A 14155-nucleotide genomic window follows, 5' to 3' on the forward strand; every position below is an offset into this window, starting at 1 on the left:
CCACAACACTGAAACAAATTTGGAGTGGGGTTTACTTAAACAGAAAAACCTAGATAACAGTTTCCACCCAGAAATTGCCACATTTTCAAGTAAAGGCTGCACACAGTTCTTGGTGGCTTTAATTAGAAATTCTAAAGTAAGTTTTACTCACTCTTTGTTTGTACATTTTACTCAAACAATGTAGCACTGAATTAAGCCATGCTTTTAAAAGTGTGCTAGCATTTCATTGTTTTTTTTAACATATATAGTCATGTCCCACATGACACACGGAAACCTCCCACAATGAAAGGATAATGCATGCTATGTAGTCTATTAAACAACATCTCCTTGCTTAAACGGTGATAGAAACATGATCCTGAGCAATGCACGCACACCTGAACACGGTGCACAAAACACGATAACGGTGACAATCAACAGATAATTTTCTTTGATCATGAACAGGTAATTTTGAGTAGTAAATGAACGGCAAACTTCAGAAAAGTTACCAAACATAACAACAAAATCAACTGTAAAAACTTTGCAAATAGCGAAACCATGCAAGCACATTAATGATTATATCCTGGTGCATTCTGGGAACACTATCTTTGCAAAGTTAAGGGAAATTTACTCAAATTAGCAAAGAAATATGATGAGGTTTTCTATTTGAAGATTAATACATGATGATGCATTTTTATGATAACAAACAATCATAAGTAATATTTACTTAGAAGCTAGAGCATTATTTTTTATATGTTTGAATTGAGTACAAATGTATATTTTAATTACAGTTTTTCTCGATTGCTTAAACACTGTTACCAGGCCATTTATCAAAAAGCACACCCATTTCCCTAAACTATAAACACTATTCCCCTGTTTTGACACATGAGTAAGATTGGTTGAACTGTCACTGCAAAACTCTACACACAAATCCCTTCATTTCTCTTTGCCTACACCATGTGGTCATTTAGAAAGCACTAGCATTCAATATTGTTCACTCAAGTCAGCACAGCTTGAGCTCAATTAGCACACAATTACCCAGGTGGAAACACTAAGAGTCAAAATTGATCACACACCAATCAGAACCTTCAATAGATAGATAAAAGGGCCCGAGTCAGTTCATTCAGTTTTGGAACAATGGATCCAAAGAGATGTGAAGGAAGAGGTCGAGGACACTGGAGAGGAGGAAGAGCAGTAGGGAGTGGAGGAAGAGTTGGAAGAGGAGGACGACGATGATGACAAGGAAGGGGAAGGGCAAGGAGACAAGCAGTCTTGGATGAAATTCGTGCCACTCTAGTTGACCATGTCCTTGTCCATGGTATGACTATGAGGGAGGCTGGGCAACGAGTACAGCCAAACTTGAGTCGCTTCACCGTCGCCTCGATCATAAGAACCTTCAGGGAGGAAAACAGGTAGGTGTACTTCAGACTGCTCTCTACTGTAACTTTTGAGTGCTGTACTCTGTGCTGTTACAACACATACATGTACTGTAGCTGTTGCATTATACTAATAAAAAGAAATGCATCAAATTGCCTCCCATACAGAGTTTCTGTATGCTTCCCTTTTGTAAAAAGGATGTTACAGTAATCAGTACTTCTATTTTTGTAGGACACAGAGACGACCACCTGGTGGAGGCAGGCTAAGGCTTTTGTCGGAGGAACAAGAGAGGGAGCTGGTAAATATGGTCATTGCCAACAATGTAATCTGTCTGTGAGAGATTCAAAGGAGTGATTGAAGACGATCACCAATTTCGAGGGATAAATGCAATCAGCCTCTCCACAATTGATCGCATCCTCAAAGCACAGGTTCCGGATGAAACGGGTCTACCGTGTCCCTTTCGAACGAAACTCTGACAGAGTGCAAGGCCAACGTCTGGAATGCTCAAGTATGAGTTTTTATATTGTATGAAGTATTGTGTACCGTCACAGTATAGCAGTACAGTAGTTTATACTGTAGCACAAAGTGCATATGGTGGTCTGCCATTTGTGCCCTCTTGAACGGTGTTTCAGGGTAGTCATTTACTCTACCGTGTTTCATGTGTTTTGCAGAGAATCTTTGAGATTGAAGGCCGGCCTGTTCCCCATGAGATTATCTTTGTTGATGAGGCTGGATTTAACTTGACCAAAAGAGGGAGGAACATAATTGGCCATTGGGCTATTGTGAATGTCCCTGGCCAGCGAGGAGAGAACGTCACTATGTGCACGTCCATCAGCCAACGAGGGATACTCCACCGCCATGCCATTCGTGGACCCTATAACACTATGCTCCTCCTTGGTTTCCTTGATGGTCTAAGAGCGTGTGTTCCAGCTTGACTAGAGGGAGCCAGCACAACCAGAGCAGCCTCGATACGTTGTTGTTGTTTGGGATAACGTCAGCTTCCATCGTGCTGCTCTGGTTCGTGACTGGTTTACTAATAACCCGAGGTTTTCCAACATCTTTCTGCCAGCATACTCCATTTCTAAACCCGATAGAGGAGTTTTTTTTCGGCATGGCGGTGGAAAGTGTATGACCGAGAACCTCACATCCGTGTTCACCTCCTCCAGGCCATTGAAGAAGCCTGCCTAGACATTTCAATTGATGCGTGCCAGGGGTGGATCAGGCATGCAAGAGGATTTTACCCTCGTTGCCTAGCTAGGACCAATATAGCCTGTGATGTTGACGAGATTCTCTAGCCTGTCCCAGACAAAAGATAGGATGCTGGATTGTAGAAAGTGCTCAATCTTTTCTGCTATATTTACTTCAGTGCAAAAATTATGTTTTTTTAGGAGAAACGAGTGATTTCGAATGCTCTATGAGGGCAGCAATGCCATGTGATACACATATAGGGCTCCTCACAAGAAACGACTAATTTTAATTGATTCCAATAGAGTTTGGTATATGCTAATTATGTTTTTTTGTTTGTTTTTTTTAAAAAGTGAAACAACAGTACTTGTCACATGACCAACGTTGCCAGTGAGTGGAATTGTCCGATTAAATGCTCTCTAGAATGAGAATATCCAACCCTGTAAAACCACTTGCAGCCGACAAAACCAAGCAACAAATACCCTATTAAAGCGCTCAATGCTTAAGCATGCCGTATTTGCATGATGAAAAGTTGGCAACCTTACAACATAAATGCAATGTGCAACTTAAGGCCTGTTCACACCAAGATCATGCCTTCGGACGAAAGGTCTATTCAGACAGAGACCGAAAGAAATATTGAAATTATTTCACCCCTGTACAGAAGCAGCGCTGTTGCTGTTCTACTAGTATCCTGGCCAGACCCTTCAGAATTCAACTATCAGAGATATTGAATGCTGTTAAAGCTTTTATTTAGCTAATTTAGGATTTATGTTTTTTACGCATCTTGAGGAATACAGAATCTGTGTCCTATGCGAGTGAGATGAGTAAAGAGCGCTGTTGCAAAAATAAACAATATTCTAACACAAGGTGCAGTGATATACAGGTGGAATAACTGACATAAATATGGTGCAAAATATTAAAAATAATATAAAATAAAACATGGGCTCACTGTTTTTTCTTTATTGCATATTTGTATTGAATTGAGGGTTTCTTGTGCATGGTTAAAAGAGCACCGGTACATTATCCTTACAATAGAAATAGCAGTGAGCTTCTGCAATTCGTTTGTCCACACTCATTGTAAAATATTGCATGCAATGAGCTTCTTATGGGATATTTTAGTCCAAACGAATTTCCGAACCTCGCTGCTTTTACTAACGCCAGCAAAATATATCAGGCACAGTTACAGTATACATATTAACCAATGCACATTTAAGACAAAACACCAGGTAAATGATAATATCAGGCATTATCAAATAGTTATTCTAAAAAGAAAGAATATGTTTACAGCTTCTACATTATTTATTTACTGCATATTTGCATTGTATTTAGTGTTTTTGTGTGTGAGACGAGTAAAAGAATAGAAACAGGAACACACTCAGACATCTGGATTGAGCAGCCAGTCAGTTTTCATCACAGTTCGAAAAAAAATGGGATTGCTCTCCATAAAATCCCATTGGATTGTCGGAGGATGATTGGTCAGACCCCATGTGAATAGCGTAATGGGAATCCATTGTTCAAAAACTCATTCAGAACGAACAATCGTACTGAAAGAATGGACTTGGTATGGTGTGTATAGATCTTCAGTCTCATAGAATGAACGTTACTATAACTACAGTTTTGCAAACTGAGATATACGTGCCGTATTCTACATTTCGCTGCAGTTTCCTGGTGAAATGAACACTAGAGGCGCTACAACAACTGCGTTTTATTCACTTTCACAAAAACTCACCTACTCACACATACCAACTTACACACTGCTATGTTATGATATCGAAACTCGTTTACTTGTCCGACACATATTAACGCCTGAATTACAGACTTACAGTACATTTATACACTCATTCCAATGTGATTATCTTGCACGGTAGCTGACCTGATAGATTATTGGAATTTATCTTGGAAGACCGCGGTTCGAGACCAGCCAAGCACGCAAGCTGACTCGTAAAACTAAAGTGTCATAGAAGCTCCACAAAATGATGTGGTTGCTTCAGAAAATCTGCTTTTCATAAAGTTTTCGATTAGGGAGGTAAGTTTTACTCATTAAAACAGGAAATTCACCTTAGAAGCCTCGTCTAATTACAACACAATTTCACTCGCTTTTGGTGCCCCCCGCTGGACATTTCACTGGGAAACTGCAGCCAAACGTGTAATGAAGCACGTAAATTTGGTTTGCAAAAATGTGGCCACGATCACGTAACTGTCATGAGATCAGGCTGGTTACAACTTACATCTGCACGGACAATAAGGTGAATGAACAGGTGAACTTCAAATAAGGTACGCGCTAGTCAGAATGCGTAACTTACGTTGTGGATAGGCGGTTTTCTTAAAAACACACTACTTGCGGGGCCTGGGTAGCTTAGTGAGTATTGATGCTGACTACCTCCCCTGGAGTCACGAGTTTGAATCCAGGGCGTGCTGAGTGACTCCAGCCAGGTCTCCTAAGCAACCAAATTGGCTCGGTTGCTAGGGAGGGTAGAGTCACATGGGGTAACCTCCTCGTGGTCGCTATAATGTGGTTCTCTCTCTCGGTGGGGCGCGTGGTGAGTTGTGCGTGGATGCCGCAGAGAATAGCATGAAGCCTCCACACGCACTACGTCTCCGTGGTAAAGCGCTCAACAAGCCACGTGATAAGATGCGCGGATTGACGGTCTCAGACGTGGAGGCAACTGAGATTCGTCCTCCGCCACCCGGATTGAGGCGAGTCACTACACCACCACGAGGACTTCGAGCACATTGGGAATTGAGAAAAAAACAAAAAACGCTACATGTAACACAATGTCCTAAACTGTCAACAATGTAACTTCTAAAAGTAGCGTTATGGTTTTCATGTTGTTTAATCTTAAACATATTAAAGGCATGTTCTGAGTTAAGCTCAGTGGACAGCATTTGTGGCATAATGTTGATTACCACAAAAATTTTGGACTCGTCCCTCCTTTTCTTTAAAAAAACAAAACAAATCTGTGTTCCAGTGAGACACTTACAATGGAAGTCAATGGGGCCAGTTTTTGGAGGGTTTAAAGGCAGAAATGTGAAGCTTATAATTTTATAAAAGCACTTAAATGAATTCTTCTTTTAAAACTCATGCATTATTTGAACTGTAAAGTTGTTTAAATCGTAATCGGTCATTTTAAGGTTTAATGGTTTACGCTGTAACGTCGTCATGGCAACAAATTTGTAAAATTGTCTATAACTTTCCACAGATGCGATTAGTAAGTGATTTCATCACAGTAAAATCATGTTAACACACATATTGTTTATGTCTTGTGTCTATACTTTTGAAACAGTGAGTATTTTAATGTTTACAGATTATTGACCCCATTGACTTCCATTGTAAGTGTCTCACTGGAACACACATTTGAGCTTTTTTAAATTATTTTTAAACAGACGAGGGACGAGTCGAATTTACTTTTTGTTGTAAAAATGCTGACACAAATGTTGTCGGTTGAGCTTAACTTGTATTGAACCCGGAAAATTCCTTTAATATTTGGCATACAGTATGTTTAAATAGTCGTTTATAACTATACTATTTAAAAAATTTTTTTTTGCATTTTTGGGTAACACGTTATTTTAGGGATTAGAAATTAGACAGTAATTCATGACTAATAGTTACACTTGTAAATGACTAGTTATGTACTTGTTTGGCATTATAAAGTTTCTTTTTCTTGCTTTATACCCCCTTTATATTTGCTTTTGTCATAACAATGAATTTCTTAGCTAAAAACAAAACATAACAATAGCCAGTATGATGCAAAATACATCCTTTATAGGTTCTCAGTCCTCTGTGTGAATGTGCCACTTATAAGTATGAAATGTCGAATGCATATAGTAAACATGCTGCAGTGACACCCCTATACTGTATGGTGGTATTTAATTGGGGTGCAAATAGCATCTAACACTATTTGCCCTTAGTGCAAAGAGGACGCTTTTTGTTGCTATTTACACTAAGCATCAAAAGTCTCCGCCTTCTGTATTTATTTTATAATTTTAAGTTGCACATTCACATAGTGTTATGATAACCTATAAAGGATGTATTTTGCACCTTACTAGCTATTGGTATCTTTTGTTTTTTCCTAATAAGTTAATTGTTAGGAAAAAACAAATGTAAAGAGGCTATTAGGCGAAGGTAAGGAATCAATGAACAAAGGCCTAATAAACACCTTATAATTCCAAACAAGTCCGTAACTAGTCCCTTACAAGTCCAATTATTACTCATTAATTACTGTCTACTTTCTGATCCATAAAATAGCATTTGACCAATTTTTGTTTAAAGTTTGGTCTGTTACCGTTTGATACATGTCAACTTAAATATGCAATTTTGTTGTTGACTAAAATGATATGCCATTTTAGAATAAAATGTACTAAAACGAATGAATATGATATGATGAAATACTGACTAAATTTAAAGAACATTTTTGTCAAAACACAAAAATTATGGCTGAAATAATAAACGGTGAAAATGAACACAAGCTCCACTAGGCTTATCAGGGTCTAGTGTAATCCTGATGAGTATTTAACTGATGGTGGGTGTGTGCCGATGGCCGCAGTGACTGTCGGTAATATTTATCAGGAACTGGATCTCTCTGGAGGCTGAACAGAAAGTCTGAGGCGCCGCTTGAAGATGAAAGCATCGAGGGGCAGATGTTTGCGAGAGAAACACCCTTCAGTCCTTCCGTCTGTGCAGCGAAGCAGTGTGCTGGCGTTCCTGCAAGAGTTGTTGAGCAGGTTAGAATTCCACAGTCTGATTTGTATCTATTCTCAGGAGCGCACAGTGACATTTGTAGATGATTTGAGCATGAGAGAATGTGTGCATCCAGGCTTGAGACTTACAGATGATACAAAGCGTCTTCCACATGGCATACTACCATAATATCCTTTCATTCCATTTCATACTGTGCAAAGTTAGAACATTTTCTCTATGCATGGAATACTGAAACCCAGTTGAACTACTACATTTGCAAAAATGTGCATTCTGTATGCCACGATGAAATGTGCTTGACTTGACTGTCCATTTCCGGTGAGAAGAATGTGCCAGAAGCATTGTCAACTGCATGTCCAAATAATTCTGTCCATGCCTCTACATTCTACAATGTGAGTAAATCACTGGCATATGAGACCAAATTTCGAGCAACCAAAAATGTCTTTGATTTGCCGCTGTCTGGAAAATGTAAAAGACATTAAATAGATTCATGTCCAAAGACGAGATCCATGCAATCCATTTGTCATTGAATAATGTCTCTTTTAACATCCTTTCTGTTTTTTACAGTCAGCTGTTGATCAAAAACAACAAGAGACACATTTAATTAAAAACGCACATTGCACGGATGCAGAAAAGAAGCCATTCGACTCCACTCCAGTTAATATGCACTCAACCAAAACACTATTCTTAAAGGAATATTCCGGGTTCAATGCAAGTTAAGCTCAGTCGACACAAACATTCATTTCGACTCGTCCCTCCTTTTCGTTAATAAAGCAAAAATCTGTGTTCCAGTGAGGCACTTACAATGGAAGTCAATGGGGAAGTCAAACTTTACAGATGAAATAATACACAAGTTTTAATAGAAGAATGAATGTAAATGTAAGCGCAGCGTAGTTCTAGCGGGAAGACTTGCAGCTGTACATCATCGCACCATTAGCTAGGTAACTCCTAGCCAATCACATGTAAGCCAATATAAGCCAATGCTTTATAAGTCTGCTCACCATCTATCACATTGCTGTTTCAATGTGCTAACACGGCAACCTCCACCACCCCACAGCCACCAGTTGAGTCCCGTCCTGCATGGGGGTAGGCTCCTCGCCCCCACCTCCTATCTCTGGCAGGATATGACGGTTCCGAGTACAAATTCTTCGGATCGCCAGACGGGGCTTACGCCAAAGAGAGACATTATATTTCTGTTTTATATTCATCGAATAAATGTCATCTTAAATTTCACTCGAGTCTGCGAGTCTTCCTGATAGAAGTGCTTTTATAATATTATAAGCTTCCCTAACCCTCCAAAAATTGGCCCCATTGACTTCCATTGTAAGTGTCTCACTGTAACCTCAATTTTTGCTTTTTTTTTTTTTTTTTTTTTTGCTTTTCTCCCCAATTTGGAATGCACAATTCCCAGTGCGCTCTAAGTCCTCGTGGTGGCGTAGTGACTCGCCTCAATCCGGGTGGCGGAGGACGAATCTCAGTTGCCTCCGCGTCTGAGATCATCAATCCGCGCATCTTATCACGTGGCTTGTTGAGCGCGTTACCGCGGAGACAAGGCTTCACGCTAATCACCGCAACATCCACGCACATCTCACCACACGCCCCACTGAGAGCGAACCACATTATAGCGACCACGAGGAGGTTACCCCATGTGACTTTACCCTCCCTAGCAACCGGGCCAATTTGGTTGCTTAGGAGGCCTGGCTGGAATCACTCAGCACGCCCTGGATTCGAACTCGCGACTTCAGGTGTGGTAGTCAGCGTCAATACTCGCTGAGCTACCCAGGACCCCCCCATTTTTTGCTTTTTTTAAAGAAAAGGAGGTACGAGTCAAAATTAATTTTTGTGGTTATCTACATTATGCCACAAATGCTGTCGATTGAGCTGAACTTGTATTGAACTCGGAATAATCCTTTAAAGAGACAGTACCGTTTTTGCACTTATTCTACATATCAATGTGAATTCTTGTAATTAGAACAAATAATGTGTGTAAACAATAAATATGTAAACAATAAATAAATATGTAACTATATATATATATATATATATATATATATATATATATATATATATATATATATATATATATATAATAATAAAAATTTGTAAAATCAGTATTTTACCTAGTGTACGGAGTTAGAAAATCTCTTCTGTATAATTTAATTATAACTGAAATATACTGCAATGAATTGGAATCGAAACAGAATCAAATCTAATCGAGAGCTTGTGAATCGGATTAAAATCGAATCAGGATATCTGTATCAACACCCAGCCCTAGTTACCAAGGTGTAGTGTCAGCGTGAATCTCATAAAAGTTTCCCAAAATTGGGTTGTGTCTATATGATTACTCTCATTCTAATGTCTCTTTTTTGCCTTATTTGATTAGACTGCCAAAACACAAAATTGGATTAAAAATGAAAAATATATGCATTACTGAAAAGCTGAGGTGTAATTTGACAATGGTCATTTGACATAATGTGCATATGACTGTTTGAAATGTTTATAATTGCACATTTTTACATTCAATTGCCTAAAATGTCAGTCATTTTAAAAGTAAAAGACTGTAAAATTGTTACAGTAAAAACATCTTTTGCAATCGCACATTTTAAGTTTTTAAGAAAAGAAATAAAAGGGGACCAGATCTTTTCGTTTGTTCTTTAGAGTAAACCTGATTCTTTCTGTGCCAATCAACTCTGTAAGCCACAATTTAATTGTTGACACTTCAGCTTTCTTCCAAAACATACGAATCAGGTGAGGTTTATCACCGAATTCAAAGTATTTTGCTTTATATATTGAAAGGATTTGCGTATCTTTGAAGAGAGAATTTGTTTAAATTTGAATTTAAATACAGATATTTTTTTGTGATTTGCAATATATGGATGGGTACCATTCTCAGTATCCAGTTTTTGAATTTGGGATACTAATATCACTTGTTCTGCCCTACTTCTCTTTTTTTGGGACACTTGATAGGAAATAACACATCCTCTAGTGTATGCCTTGAATGTGTCCCAGAGTACTCTTATAGGTGTGTCCGGCTTATCATTGAACTATAAAAGGTCTTTATTTCTTGGCTTAAATAATTAGTAAAGTCTGTATTTACAAGTAAATGGGGAGTAAGCCTCCAATTTCTTTGTGGCCTTTCCGTGTTACCTATTCTAATAGAGAGAGTCACTGGACAATGATCCGAAATGACAATATTATGATATTTGGCATCACAAACCTTTGGCATAAGCTTAGCATCCAGAATGAAATAATCTATTCTTCTATAAACATTATGGACTTTCAAACGAAAAGAGAGTACTCCCTACCAATCGGACTAAGAATTCTCCAAACGTCAAACAAGTTTGTATTATGTATTTATGCATTTATGCATCCTTAGAGGACAAAAATGACCGTGTCAAAAAACTGCCATAAAAATATTATACATTAATATTATTTTCCACTTTCACTGACTCATTTTTTAACCAACATCAGTCCTGATCATAACTACCAAATATATATTCATTTTCAGGATTTTAACCCTTTAAATGACAGTTTGTTTATATAATGCCACTGTTGTTTTTACACACACACACACACACACACACACACACACACACACACACACACACACACACACACACACACACAACACACTCTGGCATCCATACCAACACACACACACAATTTTATCTGCATCATTTATTCAGTTGTCCTGCAGTGCTCTATAATACAGCAAACAGAGAATAGGGGAAAAGCATGTATTTGCTCCATAGGCTAAACATGAGAAAAATGGCGCCATCTGGTGGAAAATATTAAAAATGTAAATATTCAAGCCAGGGCTCCGGAATGTAAGCATAATATCATAGAATTCATGATTTTATGCTTTAATGGCACTGGGATCAAACATTGCAGTTTTAATGGGTTTCAATGGGGACATTTTTGTCCTGAAGGTCCTGAGTGTAACTATTTTGTGTACACAGTGTATTATAGATGTATTATAGGAACTGAGGTTAAAATATCAAAATTCCCATTTATGCCATTGGCATTAACACAGCCAAAATTATCGGAAAAACAAAAATGAAAAAGATAAAAATGTCACAAAGGTCGCTCAAGGGTTAATCTGGCAAGGGTTAATTTACTGAAATTGGAACTAACTGATTTTGTAGTAGCAGGTATTAAAATCACCCCCCATTATGAGATTTGTATCTAAAATATCTGGAATTAGATCAAACACTTTTATGAAAAACTCAGGGCTATTGTAATTTGCCCCATAAACATTGACTAATGTCAATGGCACAGAGTGTAATTCCCCGACAGCTATTACACATCTCCCTTCTTTATCTGAAATAGTCAAGTTATGCTTAAACGGGACACCTTTACGGATAAGAATTGCTGTGATATAAATTGGAGTGTTATATTTGTCCAAACACTTACCCCTCAATCTAAAATTGGCATCTAATTTCAAATGAGATTCCTGGAAACATAATATCTGATGACAATGATTTTAAGTGGGATAGTATTTTCCCCCTCTTAACTGGTTCATTTACACCCCTTACATTCCAATTTGAGAAACTCAGAGAAACCCCATTTAGCCTTTACATTCAAATTCGTAACATTATACACAAACAGTGAGTATGAGAATTAACCTAGTCTGCTCCAACCACTTACTTGTACTTAACACTTACCCATAGTAATTACCATAGGTGTATTTAGCACTGACCCACCCACTATCCAAAAAAAACCCCCAGATAACTGAACATGTCTAGCTGTTACAAGAACAAATGTATTGCATGACTAACCATAGACATAAAGAACAACAACAAAAATCATACACTCAACATACGTTTATTTATACTCCAAAAAGTTCGTTTGCAAATTTCAGTGCCTCCTTGGGGTCGGTGAAAACATTCTCTCCATCAGAGTACGTCACACAAAGCTTTGCTGGGTACATGATTCCAAACTTAACCCCAGGTTTGTCCCGAAGCAGTTGTCTTACTTTGGCAAATGCTGCTCGATGTTTGACCATAGCCGCAGGGAAGTCTCTGAATATCTGGATGGGGATATTAAAGGACAGCTTTCCTTGCGATGACACCTATGCGCATTATATTCTCCAAAACATGGCAATGGGGCAGCTGTGGTGGTTCATTGTCCTCGGGATGGGAGAGAAGGACTCTGAGTGCTCGATTTAAAACAGGTAACTTTTCCAAGCCAAGCACTTCTGTGAGTAGTTTGGCCACAATCTCTTTAGAAGCCTTTATTTTTGTCACACATTTGCACATATACAGTGAAATTCTTTTTTCACATATCCCTGCAAAGCTGGGGTCAGAGCACAGGGTCAGCCATGATACAGCACCCCTGGAGCACGCATCTTATCACGTGGCTTGTTGAGCGTGTTACCGCATGTGGAGGCTTCACGCTATTCTCTGCGGCATCCACGCACAACTCACCACGCGCCCCACCGAGAGCGAGAACCACATTATAGCGACCACGAGGAGGTTACCCCATGTGACTCTACCCTCCCTAGCAACTGGGCCAATTTGGTTGCTTAGGAAGCCTGACTGGAGTCACTCAGTACGCCCTGGATTTGAACTTGCGGTGCTTCTTGAATATTTATAAATTATGTCATCATTATTCCTTTCTGTGCAAACACGCATCCTTTCTATGTACATTAGGCTTGTTACAGATTGCGGATCATTCACAAAAATTGCTATTACCGCCATATGAAAGCAGGCGGTAAAATACATTTTATTTAAAAGAGATGTTTGTGTACACTGTCTATCGATCATATCAGCAGTTAAAAATCAAATAGCCTAATGATCAAATGATGGAGAAGAGTGTTATAACCTGTCACATATCCAGATGCGTGGTGTACACTTTTGGCATGTTTAAGAGACGATTCAGGTGTCTGGATCATGCTATACAGTCCCGGCAGGGTGTTTTAAATAGTGGTGGTCTGCGGCATCCTTTGCAATATAGCAAACCGAATCACAAGATCAGAATTACGCATGCAGCGTTCAGCAGCGATTATGTGGACGCGTTTGCACCATTACCTGATCTGCATATTACTTTAGTGAATCGGGTGCTAAATGAACGCAGACAGAGCTTTTACTGGCGCAATGCAATCTTAGTGAATTCTCCCAATAGAGTATTCTGATTTCAAAAACAATAAGAGTGCTTGTGGTAGTATGCTGTTTCGTACCCAAACAGTGACTTTATTTTCCCTCACTGTATGTACTGTGTATATCCTGTACTATATGTGTAATGAAGTTTAAGTTGATGAATTAGACTGCAGCAGCTGCTGCAAGCCGTTTTCCTCTGACCCCACTCAAAACACAAGACAAACTGTTTCTTTGTCAGCGTTACACACGTCCCTGACTATCAAGGACACACTCACTGCTATTGTGTGTGTCCTCCAAAATCCACCAAACACACCTGGTATTAAGACCCGTTTCAGACCTGATTACAAGTGCACAGAGCTTAATACAGGTGTAAACATGTTTTGTGATTTGTGACCAAAAGGTTTTTAAACTTTGGCAGTTATGTGGAGCTTTAAAAGAAAGTCAAGCAGTGGTCTGATTGAAAATTTAGGAAAAGCCCACACATATAGCCTATCGTAGGCCTACGTACTGTAAGTGACGACTACTGTAATACATGGGAAGCATGGGAAGATTAATATACACACAAATAATCTATTTATATTATGTATTACTTTTTGTGCATTACAATATTTTAGCAAATTAATGTGACTTAGACATGAATATGCGAACAAGCACAGAGTGTTTGGTGGCTTTTGCAATCTGACATAACCGTAATCAGCAATTGTAATCAGATTTTTTTTGCCTGTTTTGTTGCAAAAACAGTTTTGAGCTTGCTTAATTATATTTGTATATGAGTGGTAGTTAGAGCAGCTTTGGGAGCAAAATTGCAGACATAGAAAACAAT

The 14155-nt window shown here is 38.7% G+C and overlaps 1 protein-coding gene across 2 annotated transcripts in view; it reads right to left on the minus strand.

The window, feature by feature from the left end:
- Window positions 1–14155, minus strand: part of LOC127441334 (leucine-rich repeat and immunoglobulin-like domain-containing nogo receptor-interacting protein 3) — a 63155-nt gene that overhangs the window by 12992 nt on the left and 36008 nt on the right. The window lies entirely within an intron of this gene.

The sequence above is a fragment of the Myxocyprinus asiaticus genome, chromosome 5 (assembly GCF_019703515.2).
Source record: "Myxocyprinus asiaticus isolate MX2 ecotype Aquarium Trade chromosome 5, UBuf_Myxa_2, whole genome shotgun sequence".
Classification (NCBI taxonomy): Eukaryota; Metazoa; Chordata; class Actinopteri; order Cypriniformes; family Catostomidae; genus Myxocyprinus; species Myxocyprinus asiaticus.